The sequence below is a fragment of the Pinus tabuliformis genome, chromosome 3_2 (genome assembly GCF_031772625.1).
Source record: "Pinus tabuliformis cultivar Carrire ecotype Pingquan chromosome 3_2, CPIR1, whole genome shotgun sequence".
Lineage (NCBI taxonomy): Eukaryota > Viridiplantae > Streptophyta > Pinopsida > Pinales > Pinaceae > Pinus > Pinus tabuliformis.
Window position 1 is genome coordinate 20,917,526 of NC_142302.1, and position 16,113 is coordinate 20,933,638.

The following is a 16,113-nucleotide window of genomic DNA, read 5'->3' on the forward strand; positions in this document are numbered from 1 at the left end:
GTACTCTTCCTCCGATTAATGTTTCAATTTTAGGACTAATGGAAGAAGTAGTATCGTGAATTACTCTCCTAGTTACCACTGCTCCTTCTAAATTCTCCAGTGTTCCTCCATTTCCTCTCATATATGACCTGGTACCTACCAAGTTATTTTTAAGGGTTCTTTCTATTTTAAATTCACTATTTGAAGTATCAAAATTTACCTTACCACTACTCCTTTTACCTTTCCCTCGACTCATACAGTACTAGCATCATCTAGATCCAGCGACGTAGGGTAACCCACAAAAGTGGACATGCAAGTTCTCACCTCTCGGCTTACAGTTCCTCCCACTCTGTGTTCTAGGATGCTTAGGTATTGTAGGTGAAGAGATATAATCACGCATAAAACTAATAAAATTCTAATTCTTTGGCACCTCACAGGCAACAATGCAGAAAATGATAGAGAAATTGATTTGTTAAATTGATGTACATTAAATTATCGACTAGGATATCTTAAGATGATGAGGTACCCAAAAAATACATGCAGAAATAGATTTAATTGGTTAACTTTCAATGGAAGGTAATAACATTCTAACATTGATCTATCATTAAAAAACATAAATTCAACCCTCACATACTACACAAAATAATTAAAGATTTAAGTTCAAATTTTACTCTATTCATGAGCATCAAAGAGGTATCTGATTAATCCAGTAACTAAAATGACTAGCTCATCAATATAGAAAGATATGCCATGTTGGTTACAAAACAATCCAATCAATTGACAAATCCCATTATGAGTGCTGGAGCTACACACACAACCTCCATTGGATCCCTGTGTCATGATTATTCCAAACAAGGGCCCTCAATCCACTTAGTAAAAATAGTTCAATTTACAACAAAATAAGTAATAAAGTAAATAATGTTGTAACACCCCACCCCACATTTACCCACTTTTACAAACTTACGAGGGTAAACATGAGCTAAGAGTTCCTATGCATGACCTGACTTCCAAGATTCAGTATTGGAAGTGGGGCCCACTTTCCCAAAACTTATTTCAAAACACCCAAGGGTACATGATCACGTTGTTATCTACTAAAATTTACTTGGTGATCATTTTTCCTAAGACCAGACCACCCTTTGACCTAGTTTACACCCCATCTGCATGCATGAAGGTTTTCTAGTGCTGCTGCTAGAGGTCTCTAGCCGCACGTACAACCCTCGTCAGTGTAGTTATAGACGAGATTTCCTAGTTCTGAGGGTGCGGCCACAAACCTTGTTCTGGAATTTTAGGGATAATTCTCTAGAACTCCGTCAACAATGTCTATGTGTCTATATGCTCTATTATAGGATTTATTCTTGTTCAACTTTCCCAACGCATGTTAATTATTTAGAGAAGCACTTTGTGACTATGGTACCTTTAAGTCATGAATGCATAATTTGTTTAATGTTTCATTAGTTTCATCAGATTTGCATCCATAAGGCTTGTTTCCCTCTCATACTCAACTACAATAACATAGATTAACACATGCAACCATATAATTCATCCAAGAGCCTATTAACCATGAGAAAGATAATAACAAGAGAATCTAATATAATAAGAAATGTACCATGCATGTAACATACACTTAACCATAATGAAGCAATGAAAAACGAGTCACATAATCAACACATTCAACTAAATCTTGTACTCATTGATCTCATTAAAGAATAACACATATTAACATATGAATAATTCCAACCAAGCTAGGGACTTCCACGTACCACCTAACCATAGATTTGGGTTAAACCAATTCTCTCTTCCATCCCAATCACCCATGTGCCATATTCTAAGCCTGATCTTGGGAATACATGGGATAAACCAAAACATAACCAAACAGGGAATCCATAGGAAAACCACCTCCACTAGTGATTTCACCCAACACCGGGTTTAGAAATCACCAAAACCAATACAAGCTTGGATACTTCCGAATTTCTTCATTGTAGCTAGAGGAATTTTCCTATCTCCACCCACCTGTCAAGAGCTTACTCAGAGAAAACCATCTCCACTCTCAACACTTGGGGTTTTTCTACCTCAACCGGGATCCAAAATATATTGGTAATCCAAATCTCATCCAAACAAGGAACCCACTACATCATGGCTATCCAGGAAATGACATGAGGAAAGGTTTGTACATGACTTTAAATCCAAGAAAATCAATTCCAATGACAACAACATGACCAATAAACCAATTCATGAACCATGCATCCAAATCCCAACAAGATAATTAACGTGCACATTGTTACCTGCAAATCCTCAGCTATTTTCTACCCTTGCTTGTTATTGTCCAAATCTTCTATTGGTTGCCATGTGAATTCTTCTTCCACTTCTTTATTTTCTTGCTTGTTCCTTGCTTGTCTTACTTGTTCTTGGTGCTCCCAGTGTTGTAGCTTCTCTCTCATGTTCCTCTCTTTTTCCCCAAAATAATTCTAGAATGTGCTCTCTCCAATTTCTTTTCTTTTACTTTTCTTTTTATTTTTCTTCATTTTTCCTTGCATGCATATTGTTTTACTATTTTCCTCATTTCTTGTCTCTTCCTCTTTCCCACTAGCTGAAGTGGAATTTCTTTCATTTTACTTTATTTCTTTCGCATTCTTTCTTCATGTCCTTGCTAGCTTGTAATAAATAATTTTCCATTTATTTCCTTTTTCCTCTTTCTAATGCCAATTTTCATAGCTAATAAATAATTAACCACAAGTGGATCCCAATGTAGTGCTTTCCCCTCATTCAAGTTGGAATACATGTCTCATGACCTTGGTTTTATTTTTTTCTTTTACAATGTCCATACATTATTTATTTACATGGAAATTTAACCCAGGGTTGTTACAAACCACTCCCCCTCGGGGAACACCATCTTGGGTGTTCTATCACTCTTATGACAAGAAAAAAATACTTAAAACATAATAGACATACTTCTTATTGGAGCTTTATAAACATAGTTCGATACAGTATTTACAATCACACACACACACACACATATATGAGCATATTTGCTTCAACCAACAAATAAAGAAGGATATAATTCCCGCATCTGATCAGTTGTCTCCCATGTAGCTTCATCGGGCCCAAAGTGCTTCCATTGCACTTTAATTTTATCTGTTGCTCAGTTCCAGAGCATGAACTTCTTCCACTATAGGATGCATTGGGGCTCTCACTAGAACTATCCTTCTAGTTCTACCTACAATAATGACCAATCAATCACATGATAATCATCCTGTATATATATTTTAAGAAAAGAAACATGAAAAACATCATGGATTTTCATTGCTGGAGGATTTACTTGGTGATCATTTTTCCTAAGACCAGACCACCCTCTGACACAGTTTACACCCCATCCACATTCATAAAGGCTTTCTAGTGTGGCCAGAGGTCTCTAGCCGCAGACACAACCCTCGTCGATGTAGCTAGAGATGAGATTTCCTAGTTCTGAGAGTGTGGCCACAAACCTTGTTCTAGAATTTTAGGGATAATTATCCAGAAATCCATCAATAATGTCTATGTGTCTATATGCTCTATTCCAGGCTTTATTCTTGTTCAACTTTCCCAATGCATGTTAATTAATTAGATAAACGCTTTGTGACTATGATACCTATAAGTCATGAATGCATAATTTGTTCAATGTTTCATTAGTTTCATCAGATGTTCATCCATAAGGCTTGTTTCCCTCTCATACTTAGCTACAATAACATAGATTAGCACATGCAACCATATAATTCATCAAAGAGCCTATTGACCATGAGAAAGATAATAAAAAGAGCATCGCATATAATAATAAATATACCATGCATGTAACATACACTTAACCAGAATGAAGCAATGAAAAACTAGTCACATAATCAACACATTCAACTAAACCTTGTACTCACTAATCTCATTAAATAATAACACATATTAACATATGAATAATTCCAACCATGCTAGGGACTTCCACGTACCACTTAACCATAGATTTGGGTTGAACCAATTCTCTCTTCCATCCCAATCACCCCTGTGCCATATTCCAAGCCTGATTTTGGGATTACATGGGATAAACCAAAACATAACCAAACAAGGAATCTAGAGGAAAACCACCTCCACTAGTGATTTCACCCAACACTGGATCCAGAAATCACCTAAACCAATACAAGCTAGGATGCCTCAGAATTTCTTCACCATAGCCAGAGGAATTTTCCTGTCTCCACCCACCTGTCAAGAGCTTACTCAGAGAAAACCATCTCCACTCTCAACCCTTGGGATTTTCTTAAGACTAGCTTAACCAGGATCCAAAATCTATTGGCAATCCAAAGCTCATCCAAACAGGGAACAAACTACATCATGGCTATCCAAGAAATCGCATGAGGAGTTGTGCATGAATTTCAATCCAAGAAAATCAATTCCAATGACAACATCATGACCAATAAACCAATGGATGATCCATGCATCCAAATCCCAGCAAGATAATCAACGTTCACATTGTTACTTGCAAATCCTCAGCTATTTTCTACCCTTGCTTGTTATTGTCCAAATCTTCTATTGGTTGCCACGAGAATTCTTCTTCCACTGCTTTCTTTTCTTGCTTGTTCCTTTCTTGTCTTACTTGTTCCTGGTGCTCCCAATGTTGTAGCTTCTCTCTCATGTTCCTTTCTTTTTCCCCAAAAGAATTCTAGAACGTGCTCTCTCCAATTTCTTTTCTTTTCTTTTTCTTCATTTTTCCTTCCATGCATATTCTTTTACTTTTTCCTCCTTTTCTTTTCTCTTCCTATTTCCCACTTGCTGAAGTGGAATTTCTTTCATTTTACTTTATTTCTTTCGCATTCTTTCCTCATGTCCTTGCTAGCCTGTAATAAATAATTTTCCATTGATTTCCCTTTTCCTCTTGCCAATGCAAATTTTCATAGAAAATAAATAATTAACCACAAGTTTTCCCCTCATTCAACTTGGAATACATGTCCCGTGACGTTGGTTTTATTTTTTCTTTTATAATGTCCATACATTATTTATTTACATGGAAATTTAACTCAGGGCTATTACAAACCACTCCCCCTTGGGGGAACACCGTCTTGGGTGTTCTATGACTCTTATGACAAGAACAAACCACTACAAACATAACCAAAATACTTCTTATTGGAGCTTTATAAACATAGCTTGATACAGTATTTACAATGACACACACATATAAGCATATTTGCTCCAACCAACGAATAAACAAGGATATAATTCCTGCATCTAATCAGCCATCTCCCATGTAGCTTCATCAGGCCCAAAGTGCCTCCATTTCACTTTAATTTTCTCTATTTCTCGGTTCCAGAGCATGAACTTCTTCCACTATATGATGCATTGGAGCTCTCACTAGAACTATCCTTCTAGTTCTACCTACAATAATGACCAATCAATCACATGATCATCATCCTGTATATATATTTTAAGAAAAGAAACATGAAAAACATCATGGATTTTCATTGATGGAGGAAAATCAAGTGTGTATGCCACTGGTTTAATCCTCTCAATGATCTTAAAAATCCCACAATATTGAGGTGCCAACTTGGCACATGATCCAATCTTAAAGGATCTCTACTTGGGCTTGATACACAAGTATACATGCTCCCTAACCTGAAACGCCTTGAATAATCTATGTTGATCCACATTGCTCTTCTTCTTAGCATATGATTCCTTCAAATTATTTTTGATAACATGTATCTCTTTCTCCATCTCTTTCAACATATCTAGTCCACTCAATACCCTGCTCACTGGATCACTGCATCTAATAGGAGTATTACAACTCCTCGCATAGAGAGACTCAAATGGACTCATCTTCAACTATTATTGATGCCCATTATTATAAGAAAACTCTACTAGTGGAAGATACTCCTCCCACTTTCTTTTTTTTTCATGACATACATCCTCAACATACCCTCAAGGATGCATGTTGATTCTCTCTATCTGTGGATGATAATTTGTACTAAAGGCTAGCTTTGTCCCCAAGACTACAAACAATTCCTTCCAAATCTTGGAAGTGAACTTAGCATCTATGTGTAATATAATCCTCTTGGGAACTCCATGCAACCTCAATATCTCCTTAATAAATATTTGAGCCACTTCACAAGATGAATTAGTATATTTTACTGCAATGAAGTGAGCTACCTTTCTCAACCTGTCAACCAAAACCATGATGGAGTCATGCTGCCTTGATGTCCTTGGAAATCCTGTAATGAAATCCATGGAAATGACCTCCCATTTTCATTTTGGAATCAAAATATTATGCAACAAACCAGTTGGATGCTTGCATTCAACTTTCACCTATTGACAGTCCAAGCACTTAGCAAAAAACTCAACCACCTCTTTCTTCAAATTAGGCCAACAATAGATCTTCCTAATGGTTCTCAAAGTCTTCTGGTATCCTGGGTGGCCTCAATATGGCTTGACATGAAACTCTCTCAAAATAAGATTCTTCAGTTCACTACTATTAGGCACATATTTTCTCCTAAATATATCCAATCCATCTATTGTGAGGGGATACTCCTCATCCTTATCCCTCTCACCTTGTTGTCGCAATATCTGCTTCAACTACTGATACCTCTCATCATGCTACCCTGCAAGTAAGATATTATCTCTCAAATTTTTTCCATAAGAGCTCATAGCTAAAACATGATTCACGTGTACCATCTTACAAAGAGAATCCACAACCTGATTCTCCTTGCCTTTGATGTACCTGATTTCAAAGTCAAACTCACTGACGGTAACCAACCATCTAGCTTGGCCTACATTTATATTGGATTGGTTAAAAAAGTACCTTAGTTGATCCAGGTGTATTTTGGTGCCCGCCCACTTATTCTACTTGTACCCCCACCACTATTTCTTTCAATTTTTCAGTTTCCTTAATTATAGCACAATTTATTATTTTTGGCAATTTTTCGGGTCTTGAACTTCCACAACCGTTTTGAGGCCCGAAACAACTTTTTTTGGAAACCTGGGGCCAAATTGGGGCATTAACTAATTTTGACCACTCAAAAATTTTATTCCTCATATAGATATTTCTAACAAGGTATTGTGCATGTTAAATGGAGATCGTATGCTAAAGTTTCGACCCTAGGAAGTTGATGTACCAATTTACCCAAACGGGGCCCATAGTTTTTACGCTTCATCTTCTAGGGTTAGGTTTTTGGATGTTTAGGGTTTCACATTGTTTCTAAATGATAAATAGGCCTTTGAGCCTCATTGTAACACAGTTCAGAGGCATGTAGCAACCACATCTCTTCTCAGATATAAGCTAGCATCGCCTGAGCTAGTCTTATTTCCATTTTGTTTGTAAGCATATTTCAATATTTGATATTAATGAAATGAAGTGCTATTTCTATTGCATATATGTATTTATGGTTATATCTGTAATTTTTTGCGTTCCTGTTTAAGTTCGGATCATCATTCCACTATGATGACTCATCAAAATGAACTTCCTACTAAGGAGATAATGTCTCCACATCTTCAATGCATGAATGATAGCTGCCAACTCAAGATCATGAGTCACATAATTATGCTCATGTTCATTGAGCTTCCATGATTCATAGAAAATCACCTACCCTTCCTACATCAGGACTCCACCAAGTCCTTCATTGTAGGAATTTGTACAAACCACAAAGTCTTTATCAAGATCTACAATCATTAAAACTAGAACATTGGTAAGAAATTTCTTCAACTAATCAAATCTAGTTTCACACTTAGTGTTCCATTCAAACTTCTTTCCTTTCCTCTACAAATATGTGATAGGATAGCCAATATTGGATAAATTCATGATAAACCTCTTGTAATAACCTACTAGTCCCATAAATGATCTGACCTCATTCACATTCTTCAGAGTTGGCCACTCCAAGATAGCCTTAATATTTTCTGGATCCACTGTTATCCCCTTGGAAACAACATATCCCAAGTAATGAATCTAAGTCTGAAAGAAGCTACACTTGTTGAGCTTGGCATAAAACTTATGCTCTCTCAACAATCTCAATATTGTTTCTAGATTCTCTGCATGCTCTTCCTCGTTCTTTAAATATATCAATATATCATCAACAAAGACTATCACAAACTTATCTAGGTAAGGGCACAACACATTGTTCATCATACACATGAAGGTGGTTGGAGCATTGGTAAGACCAAAAGGAACCACCACAAACTCATAGTGTCCATACCTTGTATGAAATGTAGTCTTATAGATGTATTGTTCTTTGATGCACGCCTGATGATATCACGATCTCATATCAATCTTTGAAACTATTGCATCTCCCTTCAATTGATTAAACAAATCATCAATCTATGGCAGTGGATACCTATTCTTGGTGGTCACCTTGCTCAGTTGCCTATAATCAATGCACAATATGAGAGTATTGTCCTTCTTATTTACAAACACCACATGTGCTCCCCAAGGAGATACAGTTGGCCTTATGTATCCCTTATCAAGCATCTCGTTAAGCTACAACTTCAATTCCGCCAACTTGGGAGTGTTCATCCTATATGGTTCCTTAGATGATGGTGTTTCTCTAAGCATTAAATCGATAGATAATTCCACCTCCCTATGAGGAGGTAGCTTTGGAATATTAGTAGGAAACACATCCTGAAAATTTTGTAAGATATGATACCTCATAAGTGCTTCACCATCCTCATCATCCAACCCTTTGTCACTAGAGACATAAACTGAAAACAATAAACATCATTTCCTATGGTTACGCTTAGCTTGCATGGTTGTAACCATTCTCACTAATTTAGGCTTCTTATTTCCCTACAAGACTCTCTTTAATTCTCCATCATCATTCAGACACTTAATGGCCTTCTAATAGAAATCTACATTGGTCATATGAATAAGCAACCAAGCCATGCCCAAAAGCATTTTATATGCACCTAAAGGAAGCAAATTTAGGTTTGTTGATGTAGGCATGCCATTAAGCTCAAATTCACCCTTGGTGAAATCTTCTCTTGGTCCCTATAGCCAACTACACCAACCAATATTTTGCATGCACTTCCTTGATCAAACACACCGATCCACTAATTTAGGACCAATATAGCTATAATTTGATCTTGGATCAATCAAAATAGAAACAACTTGATCACGAAGCTTACCTTCCATTTCAATAATGGATGCCTAGTTGTATTCCTTCCTATTTTCAATTGATGCCTAGATTCAAGGAATGATTTGACCTACATCCCCAACTACCTATGCATCCTGAATACTATAAATCTGAGGCCTACCACCCTGATACAATGGAAAATCTCTATTGCAATGGTCTCCGCCACAAGTCCAACACTTCAATGGCTCTCTGTCACTTCCTTTATTCTACTACTCTGCAGGCTTAGACCCACATCCTTTCTCAACTACATTAGACTTCTTATGAGGAGCCATTTTTTTCCTTCTCACTTGCATCTTAAGATCTTCCTCGTTCCTTGGGCAATTTTCCTTTAGTCTTCTTTCTACCCTTGAACTTAGGCTTGCGCTTTGACTACTCATAGCAATGCTTCAACTTCCTAATGGCTTCCTCCAATTACTGAGGCTCGTCAAACTCAATTCCATCTTTGAATGATAATGGAAACCCACTAATGAACCTTTGGATCTTTGCTTTCTCATCCTTGATATAAGGCACATATATAAGTAGCTCTAGAAATATGGTTGTATATTCTTCATCTGACATGGAACCCATCCTAAGCTCATAGAATTCCTTGGCCTTTCCATCATAATACCTCTTAGACAGGTACTTCTTTCTAAAAATTCTTTCAAATTCTTCCCAAGTCATCTTCTCTTCCCTAATGCCTCTGACATGCTTGACATATTCCCAATAGATATATGATTTTCCTTTGAGACTAAAAGTAGCTATCTTCGCCTTCATATTCTCTGAGTAATCATGAAGTGTGAAAAAATTTCTCATTCCAAGCAGTCATGCTTTTTCATCTTCTAATTTGGTCATCTCACCATTAAATTTGGAGGCTTGGATTTCTTAAATTCCTCTGGAAAATAATCCTTCTCACTCCTCCTTTGATGATGTTGGTGGTGATGGTGATGATGTCTCCTAGAAGTACAACTAGAACAAAATCCATGTGTACTAGCCCTTTGCTAAGGTGTACCCAATAGTCTGCCACTCTTTACTCTATCATCCTCGTCCATCTTGTACCTTTTCTAAGACTTGATTCCATCTGCTTCATTAGTATTTTCTTCCTATCTATCTCCATGACTAGTCCCCAACTGTCCATGCTTCTGTAAATATGAAAGGAATTGAAGAATGATCACATTAACCCCAACTTTCTTTTCTTGATATTTTTCAAGCCTTTCCTAGGAATCAATAAACCACTCATTATCAGGTTTACAACTTCTGATCTTTGCCCTCAAAATTCTTAATGTATCTTTCATATAAGGAGAGTCCCCATCTCCGTGCTACTCAACTGATTTTTCCCATCCTACAAATTTCTCTTTTGGCCTATACAAGGAGTCATATGAAATGTACTCAACCATTATCCTCTTCATCCCTCAGACTTCTATTTTCATACAACATACCACCATTAGATAAATCAAATAATAGGTACAATCAAAAGTGTTACCTCAATTTACTTCTAGTGAGGTTGTTGCATCTCCACAGGTCAATCTAGATTAGCACTACACATAATAATATCAAGAACATATTAGTTCATACATGAATCAAGATAATAACAACATCATATTCATGGATATAATATCAATATCAATAAAATAATTGATGTGCATGCATGATAAACATATATATCAACATAACAATCTGCGTTTACCCCTAGGTGCAATGTTGTGAACTTGCTCTGATACCACTATGTAACACCCCACCCCATATTTACCCACTTTTAAAACTTACCAAGGTAAACATGAGTTAAGAGTTACTATGCATGACCCAAATTCAAATATTCAGTTATGGAAATGGAGCCCACTTGCCCAAAACTTACTGCGAAACACCTAGGGGTACATGATCACATTGTTATCTACCAAACTTTACCTGGTGATCATTTTTCCTGAGACCAGACCACCCCTTGACTTGTTTTGCACCCTAGTTGCATGCATGCAGACCTACCATTGTAGCCAAAGGCCTCTAGCCACACAATAACCACTCAGTAACACCCCGCCCATGTTTACCCACTTTTACAAAATTACCAAGGTAAATATGAGCATGTAGTTAATATGCATGACCCAACTTCCATGATTCAATTATGGAAATGGGGCCCACTTGCCCAAAAAATTCTGCAAAACACACAGGGGTGCATGATCACACTGCTATCTGCCAAACTTTACCTAGCATTAGAAAAATTTTGAGGTCTAAAATGGGCCTTCTAAGAAAAATGTACAACCAAAATAAACTATATAAGAACCAATAGGATTCAAGATGATGATGTCAACCATGGGGGATGATTCACTATTTTTGGGGTAAAAAAGTACAAATATTAAAAAATAATAAAATAATAAAACTACTTTTTCAACTTATCTCCCTAAGTTTTGACTCCAATTTCAAGTGGCAGTACTCGTTGGATGCAAAATTTAATTCCTCATCCAAGGAGTACCCATGTTGCATACTTTTCATGGACCCTGCTATATGGAAAATGAGAAATACATGAAAAAACAAGATTGCAATCACATTTTTCATGTATTTCTCATTTTTCATGTAGTAGGGTCCATTGAAAGTATGTAGCATGGATACTCCTTGAATGAGGAATCAAATTTTGCATCCAACAATTGTTCCTACTCGAAATTTGAGTAAACCCATAGGAATATAAGTTGTAAATATGAGTTTAAAAGGTAGTTTTTTCTTTTTTCCCTCTAAAATTTGATGATGTAATCTAATATTATTTTATTATTTCCACTATTATTTTATAATTTCCTAAGGAGGCCCATTTTAGACCTCAAAATTCCCCTAATGTGATCATTTTTCCTAAGGCCAAACCACCCCTTGAACTAGTTTACACCCCATCTACATCCATGCAAGCCTGTCAGTGCGGCCAGAGGTGTCCAACTGCACGCACAATCCATCTTTAGTGTGACCAGAGCCGAGATTTCCTAGTTTTGAGGTTGTGGCCACAGACCCTATTCCAGTATTTTAGGGCTCGCCTATAGGCCAACTAACCAGAATTCTCCAGAACTGTGTAAACAATGTCTATGTGTCTATTTGCTCTATTCCAAGTTCTATTCTTATTCAAATTTCCCAAGACATGTTAATATTTCAAAATAAACAATTCGTGACTATGGTATGTGTAATTCATGGATGCATAATTTGTTCATTGTTTCATTAGTTTCATCAGATGTTCATCCATAAGGCTTTCCACACTCTCATACTCAGCTTCAATAACATAGATTAGCACATACAACCATATCATTCATCCAAGAGCCTATTAAGCATGAGAAAAATCATAACAAGAGCATCTCATATAATAAGAAATATACCATGCATGTAACATACACTTAACCAGAATGAAGACATGAAAAACTTGTCACATAATCAACACATTCAACTCAATCTTGTACTCATTGATCTCATTAAAAAATAACACATATCAACATATGCATAATTCCAACCAGGTTAGGGACTTCCACATACCACCCGACCATAGATTAGGGATGAATGAAATTCTCTATTCTATCCCAATCACCCCCATGTCATATTCCAAGCATGAAGTTTGGATTACATGGGATAAACCAAAACATAAACAAATAGTTAATCTAGAGGAAAACCACGGCCACCCTCAAGCCACAATGATTTCGCCCAACACCAGGTCCAAAAATCACCAAAACCAATACAAGCTTGGATGCCTCAGAATTTCTTCCCCATACCTAGAAGAATTTTCCTATCTCCACCCACCCGTCAAGAGCTTACCTAGAGAAAACCATCTCCACTCTTAACTCTTGGGATTTTCCCGAGACCACCTCAACCAAGATCCAAAATCTATTGGCAATCCAAAGCTCAACAAAAAAGGGAACCAACTACATCATGGCTATCCAGGAAATGGCATAAGGCAAGGTTGTACATGACTGTCAATCTAGGAAAATCCCATGTAGATGATAGGAAGATGACCAATAAACCATTGCATGAACCATGCATCCAAATCCCAACAAGATAATCAACATGCACATTGTTACCTACAAATCCTCGGTTATTTTCTACCCTTTCTTGCTTATGTCCAAATATTCTCTTGGCTACCACACAAATTCTTCTTTCGCTACTTTCTTTTCTTACTTGTATTGATTTCTCCTATTGCTCCCAGTGTTGTAGCTTCTCTATCCTTTTCCTCTCTTTCCCCCCAAAAGAATGCTAGAATGTTCTCTCCCCAATTTCTTTTCTTTTCTTTTTCTTTTTCTTCATTTTTCCTTACATCCATATTCTTTTACTTTTTTCCTCCTTTTCTTGTTTCTTACTTTTCCCCACCTGCTGAAGTGGAATTCCTTTCATTTTCCTTTATTTCTTTTGCATTTTTGCGTCATATCCTTGCTAGCCTATAATAAATAATTTGCCATTTATTGCCTTTTTCCTCTTTCCAATGCCAATTTCCATAGCCAATAAATAATTAACCACAAGTGGATCCAAATGTAATGTTTTTCCCCTTATTCATCTTGGAATACATGTCCCATGACCTTGGTTTTATTTCTTCTTTTATAATGTCCATATATTATTTATTTGCATGGAAATTTAACCCAGGTTGTTACAAACTCAATTCATGTAATTGACATAGAAAATGAATTAATTCATAACTCAAGCATTCAACACTATCATAGACTTATGATACTCACACATTAACACAACTAAAAAACTCCAAGTGCATCCCATCTCAGGGGGGCCTGCATGACTAGGAGCACTACAGGAAGAAATGGACTCTACAGAGTGATAAAAACAACAAAAATACATATGTATACATTAGATCATATTAAAATAACAAGTACATAGTTCCAGAATGAAAAAAGGGCCACAACAATAATACAACACTATTATCACAACTAAACTTGTTATGTCGATTACAAAGAGATTTATAGTTTGGAAGAACTTAGATTCAGACCAGAAAACATAATTAACAACTATACTATGCGGCCAAACATTACAGAAGTATAATAAAAGGATAAAACCATCCAACCAACAATACATATATAAAAATTATCTTCTTAAATAAGAAGATCATCTGGTCCCTCGAGAGATATGCTAGTCAACGAAAATAAAGGTTACTTTGGTTGGACTTAATAGTAGGTTTAAATATCTAGTCTGGACTCTGACCAATTAATCGTTCCAACTTCTGGTAACTTGATGGATGACCACTTCTAATAAGTAGAACTTCATGTACATGGCAATCACATTTTGGTAACTAGTGATCATCCTTCCTATAACTTGGGAAAAGGAGTTGCAAAGTCCCAAAGTAATTAAGTAGATGAATACACTTAGATTACATACCAAATTAATGAAGAAATGCATAATAATAATGTATACTCACCTTAGTACTTGAGATTCATTAAACGTATGAGATTGATATGAAAAAAATAGTGTACAAGGAAATGAAAGATGAAATGGAGGTAAATGGGGCACATAAGGTGTTTGGGAGGTACTTTGGCCGGGTTGAATTTGAGACTCATCATGTATATTAACAAAAGTTAGCTTTTAAAAATATATATCGAGTAACCTCCTTTTCTGTTTTTTAATGTCATACTGCAACATAAAACTAACATTATTTTATAAAACCTTTTAAAAATGTATGTGCGAAATGTCAAAATATTGCATAACCTTATTTTATTCCTTCTTGAATGCCATAATCCAAGATAACCTATTTTTATTCACTTTTTTTAACATCATAGTGTGACATAATGTGGTTGTGTGCGACATAAATCTTTTATTTGATATGTTGCATCATTTATTATATATTTCTAAAATTATTACCATATATTTATATATATATCAATAGCTATCTCCATTTTTTTATATATGTTTCATAAGGTGGGACATATATTACCCATTTAAAACATGCAAGCATTTTCTCTCACTTCGAGTGTCAGGTGTCATATGCCTCGTAGTCCAGATGTAGGGAGGTGACGTATGTTATGTTTCCCAAAAAGCATCAAATGGATGCCATGGATTGCTACAAATCCATAGATCCCAAGGAATTAATCCAAATGATTTCGGATGCAGAGACTTTGTACATGTGGAACTCTAAGTTCTCTCTTAACAATTCATTTGTCAAAATGGTAGCATCTTGTTCCTCTGTCAGAATGTATTGTAGCAACATTATCCGCCTCTGCACACAGTCCCGTAAATGGTGATGCCATATATATATATATGCTTGGATTGATCACGAAATATAGGATTCTCAAAGAGATTACTGTAACTTTGATTATCATAATAAATAATATTTTGACAAATCATCTGACCAAATAGTCCCATAGGCATCTTTCTCATCCAAATTTCCCCACATGATTCTTGACTTGCAACCATGTATTTTGCTTCTACCCATATGAGCACCACAAATATTTTCTTCCTATTATACCAAGAAATTTGGTGTACCCAACACTAAAAATTCCACCTAATGTACTCTTCTGGTCGGAAGGACTCCCTACCCAATCTGCATCTGTGAAGCCACATAGCTTCACTCCCTTTGTCTATCTGTACCGATTCTAAAATGGGTAGTGCCTCTGAAGTACCGTAAAACATGCTTTGTTGCCTTCCAAAATAATTTGGTCGGCCTAACCATTGCTTGGCTCAGCTGGTTGACTGCATAGCACATATATGGTCATGTGTTCACAAGATATGTTAATGAACCCACTAGCTGCCGATAAATGGTAGCATCCACTTCCTCACCTGAAGTGATCCTCCTTCCTCTAGTTGGCCGTTAGAGGTGTTTCTATGGGTTTACAACTCTCCATGCAAAATATTTGTAGTATCTCATTTGCATAATTTCCTTGAGACACAAACAATTCCCCATCACCTTGCCATACTTCTAACTCGAGGAAGTAGTGCATGATACCCATGTCCTTCATTTCAAATTCCCTTGCAAGGTCCTCCTTGCAATATCTGATCAGCTACTCATCACCAATTAAAATTTAATAATAAACATATAAGACAATACTAAGTAATTTACCTTATACCAATATATGATAGAGGTTTG